Source organism: Miniopterus natalensis, chromosome 17 (genome assembly GCF_054644295.1).
Source record: "Miniopterus natalensis isolate mMinNat1 chromosome 17, mMinNat1.hap1, whole genome shotgun sequence".
NCBI classification, from domain to species: Eukaryota; Metazoa; Chordata; class Mammalia; order Chiroptera; family Miniopteridae; genus Miniopterus; species Miniopterus natalensis.
Window position 1 is genome coordinate 29,303,271 of NC_142097.1, and position 14,393 is coordinate 29,317,663.

The following is a 14,393-nucleotide window of genomic DNA, read 5'->3' on the forward strand; positions in this document are numbered from 1 at the left end:
CCTCTTCCTTAGATCTAGGTAGACCAAGCTGTCAGTGTGCACCTAGGTTTAAGGGTTGACCAAAATTTGGCTCTTTGTTGGATGTGACGTACAGAATGGAGCCAAATTCGGGGGAAAATCAAGAACAGCTATGGTCAGGGGGTAGAGGGTCCACTCTTCCTATGCTGCCATGGTCCAGCACAAAACACTGAGGAATTAGAAATGTCTGCATGTGATCTGACTTTTCAGGTCATTGTGAAAATATGTTTGTCAAGATGGGGTGCTAGAACAAATTTTGTTCAACAGCTTAACAGTCCTATGTATGCAGGCTTCAATTTGCACTTCCCTCCGGGCCTTGCGTATGTTAGCAGAGGCCTGATAAAATTGAAATACCAATAAACTTTGGAGTGAGATAGAATTCTGTCCCAAATTCAGTTCTACTACTGATTCATGGATTAGCTTTAGGTAAGTTATCATCCTTCTTTGAGTCTATAATTTCTCATTAATAAAGAGCAAAATTTCACGTTCTTTGTAGAGAGGTTTTTATGAATTAAATGATAGGTACAACTCAAGTGAAGATTCATTCATTAAAAAGAAAAAGAGAAAAAAATTGTAAATTAGGACTATCATGACTTAGGAAATATGCTGGGTAGTGGTGTAAGACAGATGAGATTGCCATGGCCCTGGCCTTTAAAGATTCCAGGTAAATAAAAATGAGCCATGAAGTTATCAGGGCCATGACAGAGATATGTACTGGAGAAAGGAGAAATTTTTATCTGTGTTGAATATGGAGAGTGTCATATAGAGTGGCTCTAAAGCTGGGTTTTTAGAAATATTGTAGGCAGGGGAACAAAGTGAATGAGTGCAGAGAGAAAATGAGTCTGTGCGAGGCTATAGCAAAAGGTAGGGGAATTTCCTAGTGAGGGTCCCATATGACAAAGATAAGTGCTTTATCTTATAGGTAACAGGAGCACAATTCTAGACAGTATATTTTATTTATGTACTAGAAGATAACCCTGAGAACTAGCCATTTCTGACAATAGACTGGACTAGGTATCCCGGAAGCCCTCCTAGATTTAGGCAAGTTAAAAATCTCTGATTAAATATTAAAAATATCCACTTAAATGCATCACTGAAATTGTGGGTAAGCTCAGAAACAACAAGGAACATCTTAAGGTATTAGTTCTGAGACCAGCACCTGTGCCCGGAGCATTTGTGAAGCAATGAAGGCCTAGGACAGGAGGCAATCCCTGGACCCTACCACTCAGTAGGAATTCAGATCCAAGATGCCACGGTGGAGCTGGGGATAGCCAAAAAAGTATGCATGGTGCCAAATACCCTGCAATGGAAGACTTGCTGTAATTGGCCTTGATACTGGATGGAGACAAAAAATGTATAACAGAATCCCTCCTCCTAAGGCTTCTCACCTACCCTCATTGGCTTTACAGCCAGAATTCCCTAAGGCTGCATGACCCCAAAAGCTAGGTGCCCCCAACCATCTGGCAAGAGCAATTGAACTGTTCCGTGGAGGAACATGCATTAAAGTTGAGCCAAAAATATCCTGCATAGATTTGAGCTTACTGCCTAAAAATCACAAAGCACACCGGGAAACTAGCCAGCACGCCTGAGTTATCCCCCGCCGCAGAGGAGCGCTCGCCGCCGAGGGCGGGTCGTGGGAAAGAGCGTAGGCGCGGGGAGTGCGCTGTGCGGCTGAGGCCGCAACAGGAGGGCGTCGCTGAGGACGCCACCGCGGCAGCCGGGCCTTGGCTTCTCTGAGGCTTCCTGAGAACCTGTAAAGCGCCTCCCGGTTTGTCTCCCTGATCCCGAGCCCCCGCCCAGTGTCCGAGCGGGAGGAACATCTGGGTGAGGCAGGTGAAGGGCTTGAGACGTGCACACGGGCGGCTGCGAAACAGTCACGGCCGCAGAGTGCAGCACAGGGGATGCAGTCCGGAATATGATGGCAACTACGTGCGGTGCCAGGCGGGTCCTGGAGATGTCAGGGGGGCCGCTCTGCAAGGTAGGTGATTGTCTCACCGCCCTGCTGTACGCCTGGAACCATGCAAAGTGATACTGAGTATAACTAATTGAAAAAACATAGAAAGCAAAAATAGGGATACACAGCCATGTACCCGGCAAACATCTGGGGGAGTAATTTTCCGGGCAGATGAGATGGCATGGGCAAAATTCCTGCAACGGGAACGTTCTTAGTATGTTAAGGAACAGCAAGACTGTTAATGTACCTGGGGCCCGGGCGAGCGTAGTTGGGGAGAGGTGTGAGATGAGGCCTGGGCTCTTGCTGGAGGTCAGGTCACTCAGGCTACTGTGATCCAGAGTGAGTACTTTAGTTTTTATCCCAAAACAACGGATTTTCAGAAGCTGAGAGCAGTGATATCTATACAAATATTTCTTCCACCTATATGAAGATGAAGGTGTTTCTACATTGGTGAGACTCGGGGATTATGGCATGATCCAAACATTTCTTTCAAAACCTCTGCAGGTACCATCATTCAGCTGAAATGACTAAGAGACTAGAAGATCTAATTTGAAATTTTTAATTTTCATAACCATCTATGTCTTTATTATATTTTCCAAAGTGCAAAACTGTGGTTGTGATATTGCCTCTCGTTTCAACGTAGGTAGTTAGAGACAGAATGCATTGGCCCAAGCAATCTCTTCAACGAGCTTTGTCGTAACATTGTACCTCAATTTCCACCAACGGAAGGTACACTTCTGCCAGTGAGTATTGTCTTTGTTTTTATAAAATCATTTTTTATTTTTCAACTACAGTTGACATACATTATTATATTAGTTTCCGGTGTACACCGCAGTAATTAGATGTTGCACAACCTGCCACTGATCATCCCGATGAAGCTCGAACCCATCTGACACCACACATAGCCATTAGGACACTATTGACTATATTCCCCGCATGCATTCCACGTCCCCACGACCATTCTGCGACAACCAATTCGCACTTCTCAATTCCCTTCCTCCCCCCACCCCCTACCCCCCTCCTGTCTGGCAACTTTCAGGAAATATTGATGAATCAGGCATAAAAATGTCATATCACGCTGGCACACCTAGCTACAAGGGAACGTAGGGAATATGTTCAGCTGTGTGCCCAAGAAAAATTGAACGATCATTTTAACCTTTCTAAACATTTCTGAATATTAATAAATCCAATGGTTTAATGGATTTACAACATTTTTGCCTTTCTCATGTTTGCCACAGCAACCTGAAATATATAGTTTGTGAAATTTCACAAGACAATAGTTCTTACTGCCTGTAAGAACCTGACACTTTTTTATTCTATCTCTATTTTATTTTCCCTATTTTACTTTGCTGCTGGTTGTGACCTACTATATTGATTTTTTTATCCACTTAAAGATTACTAAATGTAGATCAAAAGTCAATGCGATACACTGGTTATTAGCTGTGAAATAAATCCTGCATTTAGAATAAAATTGAGTTAAAATTCCATTATTGTCAGCGTATCAGTCTGATGGGCGAGGTAGCAGTGTCGGAATCTCCTGGAGTTTTCTGGAATACAGGTGACCTATCTACTCTGGTCTACCGAATAAGCATATGTATGTTTACAAGATTCCCAGGGGATTCCTGTAGACATAAAGATTTGAGAAACACTGGGCTAGGTGATCCTGCAGTAATAAACAGCCTCAAATTCTTAGCAGTTTAGAAATGCTCATTTCTCGCTCAGCCTGCCTGGCCGTGGCAAGTACGCAAGGAAGCTCAGCTCGTCGGAGACACTCCGGACTGCCAGTAGCTATAACCTCAGACATTGCCGGTTATTTCTCCAGAGGAAAAACAATCTACAGAGGGCCTTTCATCAGCCTTCCACACGACCAAATAAACAAATCACTGATGCCGCCCCTGCTGAATTCCAAATACTTTCGTCTGCATTACTAAAACCCTGATCTTATCTTAAGTACAACACACTTAAATAATAATACATTTTTTGTGTGGTGTTGTTTCTGTTTCTTCTTTTAGGATGAAGACCATGTTGTCTTATAGGTGTTTACACGCTGAAAATTAAGTTCATGAAAGTTCATTAGATTGAGGGTTTTATTTTTTTGAGTTGAGGAACACGTTTAGACTCAGACACACTGCCCTCCTGAGAAATGTATCAATTGCTTTAGAAGAGACCTTAATGCTAGGAGGTCCCCGTTAGAATAAGCCGCCATCTGGGTGAGGGCAGGCTAAGAAGACCTTTCCTGAGCTCAGGGAGGTCGATTGATGGGATGAGCTTCACCCACAAACTTTCCACCTCTAACGCACTTTCCATCTGCAAAGAATGGATCAAATGCTGGCCGTATTGCTAAGTCCCGGCTGCAGTACTGCTCCTCCTGGGGGGTAAAACCACGCTGCCTTTCAAATTTCCCGGGTGGGAAACTCTTGTAGCTACTTGTGAATTTTAATTAGGTGTTTTCTCCAGTGCGTTGCAGCCTGCAAGTTGGCGGTGGTGGTTAGTCATCTGCAGTGAGTATTTGTGGGTTTCTGGGCCACCAAGCCTAGATTCCTCTTCCCTGTTTCTTATGAACCATCTAAACAGCCAGCACATTTCTTTTCAAATGGCTCTGAGGTCTGAAGACAAATATGGTACACAGATTACAAAAATACTGGTAATGGATCACAAGGTGTCCTTCCACGGCCATTCATTCAGTCACCGCTGCACCTCTAAGATTGTCCTCATACGATGGCTGAGACAACTAAAGCACAAAGCTTAAGGGATTTTCCCAGCCTCGAAGTGCTAGAGCATCTGTGGAGACTAACTTAGTAATTGATCTTTATAATTATTTTTAGAAAACCAGAAACAGAACTTTGGACAGGTTAAAACTTGCTAATGCCTATTTCACGTGCATCTCTCTTTGTGCCAAGAATGTATTTCTGAAAAACTCTCAAGTCGAATACCATGCATGATAATTAATCAAAGATATGTAAAATGATGGAAGCATTTGGCTGAGTGTTTCATGTATCTTTATGTAAAATTTGCTTGAAGAAATTTCCACACAATTTTTAAAAAGCTAGTTGAGAGTAAAACCAAGAATTGAAATATACATAAAGATGATGACCAAAAAAAAGTTCAGGAAGTCAGGATAGCTAGAATCCTCTGTCTTGATATCTGACCCCCTGGGCACCTAATAGGGTTCTTCATTCTCTGCTGTGCACTGCCCTCCAGGTGATTTATAAAGAAATGACCTTCAGCAAGAATCCTGGCAGGTTAGTTTAGCCCGAATCCTCCCTTACCTCTGATGTAAGTAATTCTCTTGGAAATTTTCTATCCACTGACACCGCCCCCCTTGGCTATAAGTTTCCTCTTTGGTTTTGTTGTGCTCGAAGTTAATTCCAATCTCTGTCGCCCACTGCAAAACCCCACTGATGTTCCCCTACCGTGTCCCAGTGGTCCTGAATAGTCTGCCTTATTACTCTAACAAGGGTCATGAATAATTTTATCTTTAGCAATTACTTTCAACCACATGTGAAACAACAGCTGTAAGGTCACATCTTAGCATCTGAAGAATTCCTTTCTACCAGACCATATTATTTCTTTGTGAAATGTCTTATTTTCACAAAAATCTGAAACTTAGTTCAGCTACATCAGAAACATTGAACTCAGACCAGATTTATTAATTAGAAACACAATGAGTAGAATTCATTCATAAACATTTGTCACAAGTCATTGGGGGATTTTTTTATGTTCACTAAACTTTCAGGCCCATTGTGCCTATGGGTTTACAGAAAGCCAAAGGAGCAGAGCCAGCTTAATTTTTTTAAAATGTTATTACTTTAACTAAAAATACATCTTTTCAATATTTTAAAATTTATTTAGCCACAGGTGTATGTTTTACCTTGTCCACCTTCTTGCCCATCTTGGGGTATTGCCTTACATTTCTCCCTGTAATAAAGCCAAGAAGCTGGAGCTCTGACAGTAAGAGGCCGTTTTTCTTCGATACTCTCTGACCCATGAAATTTTATAGTTTCTTTGCATGGGCCATATTATGGTTATGGCCAAAATAATGGAATATTTGCATACAGAATGAACTCTGGACACTGATGGATCTGTGAAACCCAGCGTTAGAAACATCTCTTCTCCAAAGGCGAGCAAACAGAAAGGCAGTGAAGTCAGCCAGGGAGCCGGTAGTTTCCATTAGCGTCTTGCCATTTCCAACAAGCACCTGCTGACTCGATGACAGGAAACTTACAGGAAGCTAATAATTCAGAAAAACAGTGTATGACCATGGTGTGTGGACATATTTTCCCAGGATTGCATTAGGCTATGAAGTGGAACTATTCCGTGTGTGGGCGGGGACAGGGAAGGCAGTCCATGAGAGGACATACGTGCACACATGGAAAGCTTTTCACAGTCCATTTAGACAGCGGAACTGTGGCTACAAGAGATGTGAACTTCTGCAGAATAAGGACCATGTCTTCCTCATCTTCACTTTTTCTCCAGAATCTGGTAAAGCATCTGGAGTATCTCTCAGACCTGAATGCAAGTCAAATTTCAATAACGTTTATTAAGTGAGGCTGTGGATGTGCTAGGCATTATCAAAAAAATCATCTTGGCTGAGATTGTGATGATTCTTTTTATTTTTTAAAATCCTCATAAGTCTTGTTTATTATTTTTTTATTCTTGACACTATTACAGATAACTCCATTTCCCCCCTTTCCCTACCTCCACCCAGCCCCTGCCCCTTTCCCCTTTCCCCTGGCCTTCGCCACGCTGTTGTAGGTGTCCACGAGCTACACATATATATTCTTTGGCTAATCTCTTCACCTTCCTTTATACAGCCTCCCCACCCCTCTCCCCTCTGAGATCTGTCATTCTGTTCCATGCATCTAGGCTAATAGTGATTAGTGTATTAATCTTATTAACCTAAAATCTTTAGTAGATACCTTGAATTTTCATGCACATATCCACATTTAACTCTAATACCAAAGCCAGAAGCAACACTATTCCTCCCCACTGTCTATAATATATGACAGTAAATAATGAAAAATAGAGAATACTGAATTCAGTTGAATTATTATAGGGCATAATGCTTATGATAATGTCATTATGTCCTAAAGCAGAACAAGTTTAGAACACAAATTTTCAAAATGATTAATCAATTTCCATTAAAATTTAGTAGTTCCATAGGGAGTATTTAGCCCACCAATGTATGCTTTATTATGGAATACTTTGCTATCAATCAAAACTACGATTTATCAAAAATACTTGCATTCTTCGTTTCTTTATTAAAAAAAAAAAAAGCAAAAAAAACCACAAGAGAATCTTCCATTGAACCTCAGAAGGGTCCTTGATGTTATTTTTTAAAATATTACTAAAGGAGATCAGGGACTACAATGCCAACTATGAATTTGCGTTGTTGTATCTATGGATTTATTTCAGAGCACTCGGGGTTCTTTGGAATTGGGGAGTGCCATTCAAATTAGCTTGTACTTTGTGTTACGGTACTCTACAGCACTGTTGAACTCTGCCAAATTCATAAGAGCAGATTACACCTAAAGTCTAGGAATTAAGCAATGCATCTGTCCTAAAGTAAACCTATCATTTTTATATTAAACAAAAGTGCCTGGCATTTTAACTAACTGCCGCTCATCACCATGTCTTTATTTCAACCTCAGTAGTATCTATGATAGCTAATATTTACGGAGCTTTAATTACTTGTCAGAAACTATGAAGGGTTTTATGTTCATTATCTTATTTAAACTTTGTAACTTTTATGAGTAAAGTGCCTTTATTATCCAGAATTTTAGGATAAGAAAACTAAAGCTCGGGCAGCTCTAGAAACACACCTGAGGTTTAAGGCAGTAAGTGGGAGAAGAGAGATACTAACCAAAGCACATCCACTCAACTACTGCATTTGCTCAAACTAACCATCTTAGTAGATGAAAAGAACACTCTTGACCTGTTCAACAGCCACATTTGTGATCTATTCCTAAACTTTGTAAAAAAATGTAAGAACCTACTTGTACTAAGTTTATCCTTGGCTTGATTTTATTTTGCCATCTCTAATCTTCTTTCTCCACAAAATTTTCTAAAGTATTTATGTTAAGTTGTATGCATTTTTCTATGATAATTCACTTTTTAGTAAACAAGGAACAATATACATAAATAAGAACAGACTTTAAAAAGTTAAGCATTAAAACATTTGACAATGGTGGATGAAACTACTTTTGAAGGAAAGAGTAAGCGCTTGGAGTAGTCTGATGTTGGTGAATTCCTGAGGCCAGATTTAGGAGTCACATCTGTGATATCAGAGATGGTTAGTTGAGCATCATGTCCCCAGGGGTTCAGAACTAATAGTTCCAAGACAAACATGAGACTTGAAAAAAAGACAAGTACCACATGATCTCACTCATATGTGGAACCGAATGAACAAAATTAACTGATGAACAGGACAGATACAGAGAAAACCATGGAGCAGTTGGACAAATTTCAGAGGGAAGGTGGGGAGTGGAGGGGAGTGAGGTTAATTTAAGAACTTAGATGCATGTGTACATGACCTATGAACACAGACAATAAAATGAAAAAAGACCTGGGGGGGACAGGGGTGGATGCCTGGTAGAAGGGTTCAATGGGGGGAGGGAGGGGGCCAGCTGTAATACTTTCAACAGTAAAGAAAAAAAACATATTTAAAACTTATTTTGGCCCATATAATTTATATTCTGGGTTGAATAGAGAGGAAGGTGGCCAGTTGCTGTAACATGTTCCAGAGAGAAAGTCTTGACTTACTTCCTTGCTTAGCTGTTGATACTATGTGAGTTTTGAATGAATTGGATATCTGTGTTTTAGTGTCAATTATAAAAACCTGAGCTCCTGGCTGAGAAATTTGACTGCCTTTATTTTAGAATAAAATTCTGCCTAGAGGAATAAGACCTCATCTCCCTGAGATGAAAATCATTGTTGGCTCGTTGCCTAATGTACTGTATAAAGAAAAGATGTGGATGGGAGGAGGAGCACAGTGTATACAAGTGAAAGAAGGATATTCAGAGACAATATATTATGAAATTCTGGTTATTGTTCATAGTGGGTCAATAAGAATATGCCAATAGGAATGACAGACTACATATAAAAACAAATCTACAGCCTCCCTGGTAGACTAGAAGAGCTGCCACATTGCGTCAGTTAGGAATTTGGGAGAAGTTAAAGAGCAAATGGAGTAACAGTGACAGTGAAATCCAGTAGGATTAAGGAAGGGGTCAGAGGAGGGTGCCTGTAAGAGGAGTGTTTTCCCCACAAAGTCTCAGGAATAGATTCTCAAAAACACCCTAGAGCAAAAAAGCTGGGTGTAGAGAAGAGAGGCCTGTGTCTAGTCAACCAGGTAGTTATATTTCATCATTTCTTACCTTCACATTCTTCATATGTGAAACTTTTATTTAATAATTTAGAAGTGTCTCACAATCATGCAATGTCATCCATTAATTGACAGCAATTTTTCTTCATAGTTATCCATGAAATAATGGCATACTTCATCTCTAATGGCATTCTGTGTTCTCTGAAATACAGTATCGGGAGGGACTACAGCCCAGCTAACCAACTCCTAGAGCTCAGAGCAGCAACTCCTAATATTGGCTTCCGGATGAAACCTAGGCATACAGTGGGTTTTCTCTTGTTTGTTTGTTTGTTTTTGTTTTTAAACACTGGGATATCATGGAGATTGGCTTGTAGGTTGGTGATTGTGGGCAGATAAAATAGTTGTGTTTGGAGGAAATATATATCTATAATAAAGGGCAAAAAGTATTGAACATGATACAACATATTGAAAAAAACACACAAAACAAAACACCCCTACACCACCTGAGATAAAACTCTCCTCTCCTCTCCCTTATAGAACTATCATGCAGGGAAAAGTAAAGATGTGTTTTGATATAGAGACCCTTTAAATGTTATCACCTGTAAAGTCTGAAAGAATTTATTGAAGATATTCTCTAGTGAAAACTATATAATTCTGGAAAAATTAAAATGTAGATAGGAGTGCTGAGCAGAAACGTAGTATTTATAGGTAAGTATAAATAATTACCTATATGACAGCTATGAGCATTAGTATCCTTGTTAAGAAAGGATTTGTAGCCTGGCCGGGCATGGCTCAGCGGTTGAACTTCAATCTAGGATCCAGGAGATCGCAGATTGATTCCTGGTCAGGGCACATGCCCAGGTTGTGGGCTCGATCCCCAGTAGGGGGCGTGCAGCAGACTGCCTACCAATGACTCTCTCATCACTGATGATTCTCTCTCTCCCTCCCCATCCTCTCTCTGAAATCAATAAAGATATATTTTAAAAACAAAGGATTTGTAGAAATAGCAGGCAAATGTACAATAATCTAAAAAAACCCTAAAACCACCATTCAAGGAGGCTTTATCAAAATCGTATTTTGAAAGAGGAAGTAAGGATGTAAAAATGTTTGATGACATTGTGTTATTTGGGGGATAATTATTGATAATAATAACTTCTTTAAATATTTTTATTTTTTAAATTGTTCACTCTGTAAATGTAACCACAAAAAGATTAGAAATAGAATGCATGGCCCTCACATGACTAGCATGTGCTTTGGTACAACTATTAAAAAAAGAGATCTGAACCCAGCACCTGGCAGCAAAGAAATAACAATAAGGTATTATGAAAAATAGAGTACTCAGGTGAGACTTTATTCACAGCGTCAGCGTAGGGACGGCCAAGATGGTTCAGTGATCTGCTCTGGAGGTTCCTCTCTCGTTACTAGAGAATGAATTTGTTGCTTTTAGAATAAAAGCAAGATTTTCCTAAAGAGTTTCTTGGAGAGGGACAGCTTCTTCATTTTTCTTTTTTCGCAGGACATTGTAAAAGTGAATTTTACACTACACCTTTGAAGCCATATTAAGCTTGATATATTGTTTGGGATAATACCCCGTTCTGTCCACGTAATTGACCGTCAAATATATATTCTAGGGGGGGAAGAGCGCAGAAAATCATGTCCTTTCATTCTCTCAAGTACCCCATTTAATTAAATTAATAGGTTAGGTTTTGTTGGGATTATAAAAGTCAAGGAAGCGTTAGAAGGTGGAAACACTGATGGAACTGAACATCAGCGTTAAGCAATTGTTTTGGAAACTGGGTGAGCTCTTGGAGAACTGGAGGGTCGGGTGATCAGTGGCTCACAGCTCACCATCCCCTATATTTGTCTGATTTATCAATAGTGTAACAGGGTTTTGAGGAATCTTGGCTCCTGTTCTTATACTATGATTACCTCTCAGACTAGGCCCTGAGCTCCTAAAGAGCAAGCAATTTTTTCTCATCTCTACATTCCCAAGAGCCTATGGCGAGTCCACTAGACATACAAACTTAGTAGAAATCCAGCATTTTTGTAAACAAACTAAGGTAAATACACTGATCAGATGTGCATAATCTAGTTATTTCTGCCCATTAACCTATGAATGTCCTACAAAAGCTATTCACACCCCATATGGCCCAGGAGTCGTCCCATCAGTAACAGCCTATTATTTTATTTGTCATTTATTGTGCCCTTAGCACTTCCATTATCAATTTGGGCTGTTTAAGTGTATGTTTCCCAAATGTTCCCATGGGCCAGCATTTTCCTGTTCTCTTAGACTGTCTTATGTATCGGCCCCCACCCCCAAACACACAGTCTCCTTTTTGTGTCTTTCTGTCCGTTTGCATGTCCAGATTGCCTTGGTCAGGCCCCTGTTCACAGGAGGCATGCGATCAATATTTCTTTCAAGTGACTAATACTTACCAGTTTTTGTGATTGTTGTATTTCATCGTGGTTTAAATCCCATAATAGGTGTATTTTCTTCTGGCCGAAGCGTCAGCAAAACAGATGGCATGTGTCTACACATTGATTGCTCTTGAAGTGGCAGAGTGAAACATTTTGGTGGTAGAAAAAGTTGTTTAGAAGCCTCTGAACGGACCCCTTTGTGTACCAAATCGACATTTTGTGCAGCTAGTTTTATCTTTGCTTAAACTAGTATTGATCAAACTATCAAAGATTGTGTTATAGTGTGAACAGCTGTTCTCGAAGCACCACCAAAAATAAGGGTTTGCATTGAAATCTTTAAATCAATACACATCTTGTTGGCTATCACAGTGCAGGTGGTAGGAGCCATGATTAATATTTTTTCAATCTTATTTACCGCAAGAAAAGCTATAAAGGTGTTTGAGCCTCTACTTTTTTTTTTTTTTGGCATTCAGTGTTCAGTTTATTATACCCTCTACCATTTATTTCTGCCCTTTGAACTCCTCCCCCGCAGAAATACCATTTTCTAAGAACCTTGTTTAGATGAAGGACCAAAATTGGGGAAATGCTCTGTAAAATACTGATGAGCTCTGCTAGAAGCTAAAACTGATTTAGTATTATCACAGAAAAAACACACATAGAAACAAAAAGAATTCTGAGAGAACTTGTATAATACGAAGAAACAGCTTAAAATAGGCTTTGTTACAAGAGGGGTGATTAAATCATTACATGAGAGAAATTAGAACCTGGATTTTTTTGAAGTTGAGACATTCTTAAATCTCACTGCTGAAATATGTAAGGTTTTAGCAGAGATTTGGAAAGCTTTTCCACTTCTATTTTTCAGGTAAGCCCAGGAAAGACTAGCTTTGAGCTGAAAATGGGTCAGGGCAAGAGAATAGTGTTAATTACAGCTAAACCCTCCAGAGAACTCTACTACAAAGCTATAGACACAAAGGTTAAAATAAATTCCACAGATTTGCAAAATTCTTTACTTACACTTGTATAGACTCAGAAGCACTCTCAGCATAAATCAAGCTTTGGAATAAAAACTACAACAAGCATTTAGTGTTCCTTTTCTTGATCTTACATGATTACTATGGGATTATCATTTTAAAATATTTGTTGGTTCTACATACGCTTATATTTACAATTACTTGCCATCAAAAACTCTTAATGATGCAACATTAGGTTATTATGGAAAGGAGGGGGGAAAGTAAACCACCCAAACCCATTTCTGAATCTGTACATCTCAAAGCTTTCAGTAGACTTAGTTATGCTCAGACCTTCCTTAATCATAGCTATTTGCTATGAAGTGTGGGGCAGAGAGAAGTCCCACATATTGCCCTCTGCCCCCGTTTACTATCAATGCAAAGCTGCTTCCCCCCCCCCCCCCCACACACAAACACTTTCTGCTGAGCTTGAAATTTCCAGGCTGGACCATTATTAATCAGCTTCAGCTTAGCACCATTTAGTTTTCAAATGTAGGCAGAATGATCATGGAGGGAAAATGCTAAGTGAGATGGGGAACTGAAGTACACCAAAGGCAGGAGGTCAGGATGGGTTGGAGAGGGGTATGGAAGAACGGAGAATTGATATTGCCAAGGCGAAATCTGCAAATGTGGGGATATTCTGTAAATGTTTCCCAGTGATTGAGAGCTACTAAGGTCATTTAATGGGTAGGATACGGATGCTAAATATGACATGAGGACCGTCAAACAGAATGAAGAATTGTCCAATTTCTTTCCTGACTTTCAAACGCCCTACTAGACATGCAGAAAAGGTTCACTTGTATCTACAATCTAATTCTATTTTATACAAACACAAATTGTTTCAACATGGTTTTACTATACAATGACCTTTGCAGTAAAGCAATGAAAGTGTAAGTCAAATCGTCAATTTCAACCCTTTAGCAGAATTTGTCCCCACATTTCAGAAGTACTACATGTCACTGGTGGTGATAATGATGTTTTTGTTGTTTTGTTTTACAAATATAACACACCACTATCAGTCTGCATTTGCAGATGCCACATTATTGGTGAATCTACACAGCTATGTTTGTATCTCTAACTCATTGTGGCGTCTAGTACAGCACTCCTCATGGTTTCACCTACTTAAATACATTTAATTATAAATTACTTTCTTTTTATTCTCTATCATTTTAATTAAGACATTGAGATTATATTTGAAATTAAATGTGTACATAAATTATATTGTTTATGGATTTAATTCAAGATGATAAAGATGGCTTTACTATAAATATGTGTTACAAGAGAATGACATTGCACAGGAAAAGGTTGAAAATAATGAACTTGGAGTATGTGAAGAGCCTGACGAAGGTCATCAGGAAAGAAGATAATAAGAGGCCCACAGGACATAATTCACTTATTCACTGGCAGTCAAGGCTCCAAGTCAAGTGCAGATGTAATATTCTGGTAGAAGCAAGGGACAAACTAATGCACAGATTGATTAAGGAATTCATTCAGGCCTTTAACAAATACTAGAGACTATAGAACTATAGCAGGTGCTAAAGGAATGAGCCTCTGATCCCTGATTTCAAGTAGTTCTGGTAGGAGATACAGAGGCAAGGATAAATGATGACAATGCAATGAAGAAAGTTCAGCTATAGAAGTGAGCACGGGGAGGGGATCTATCCTGGTATAG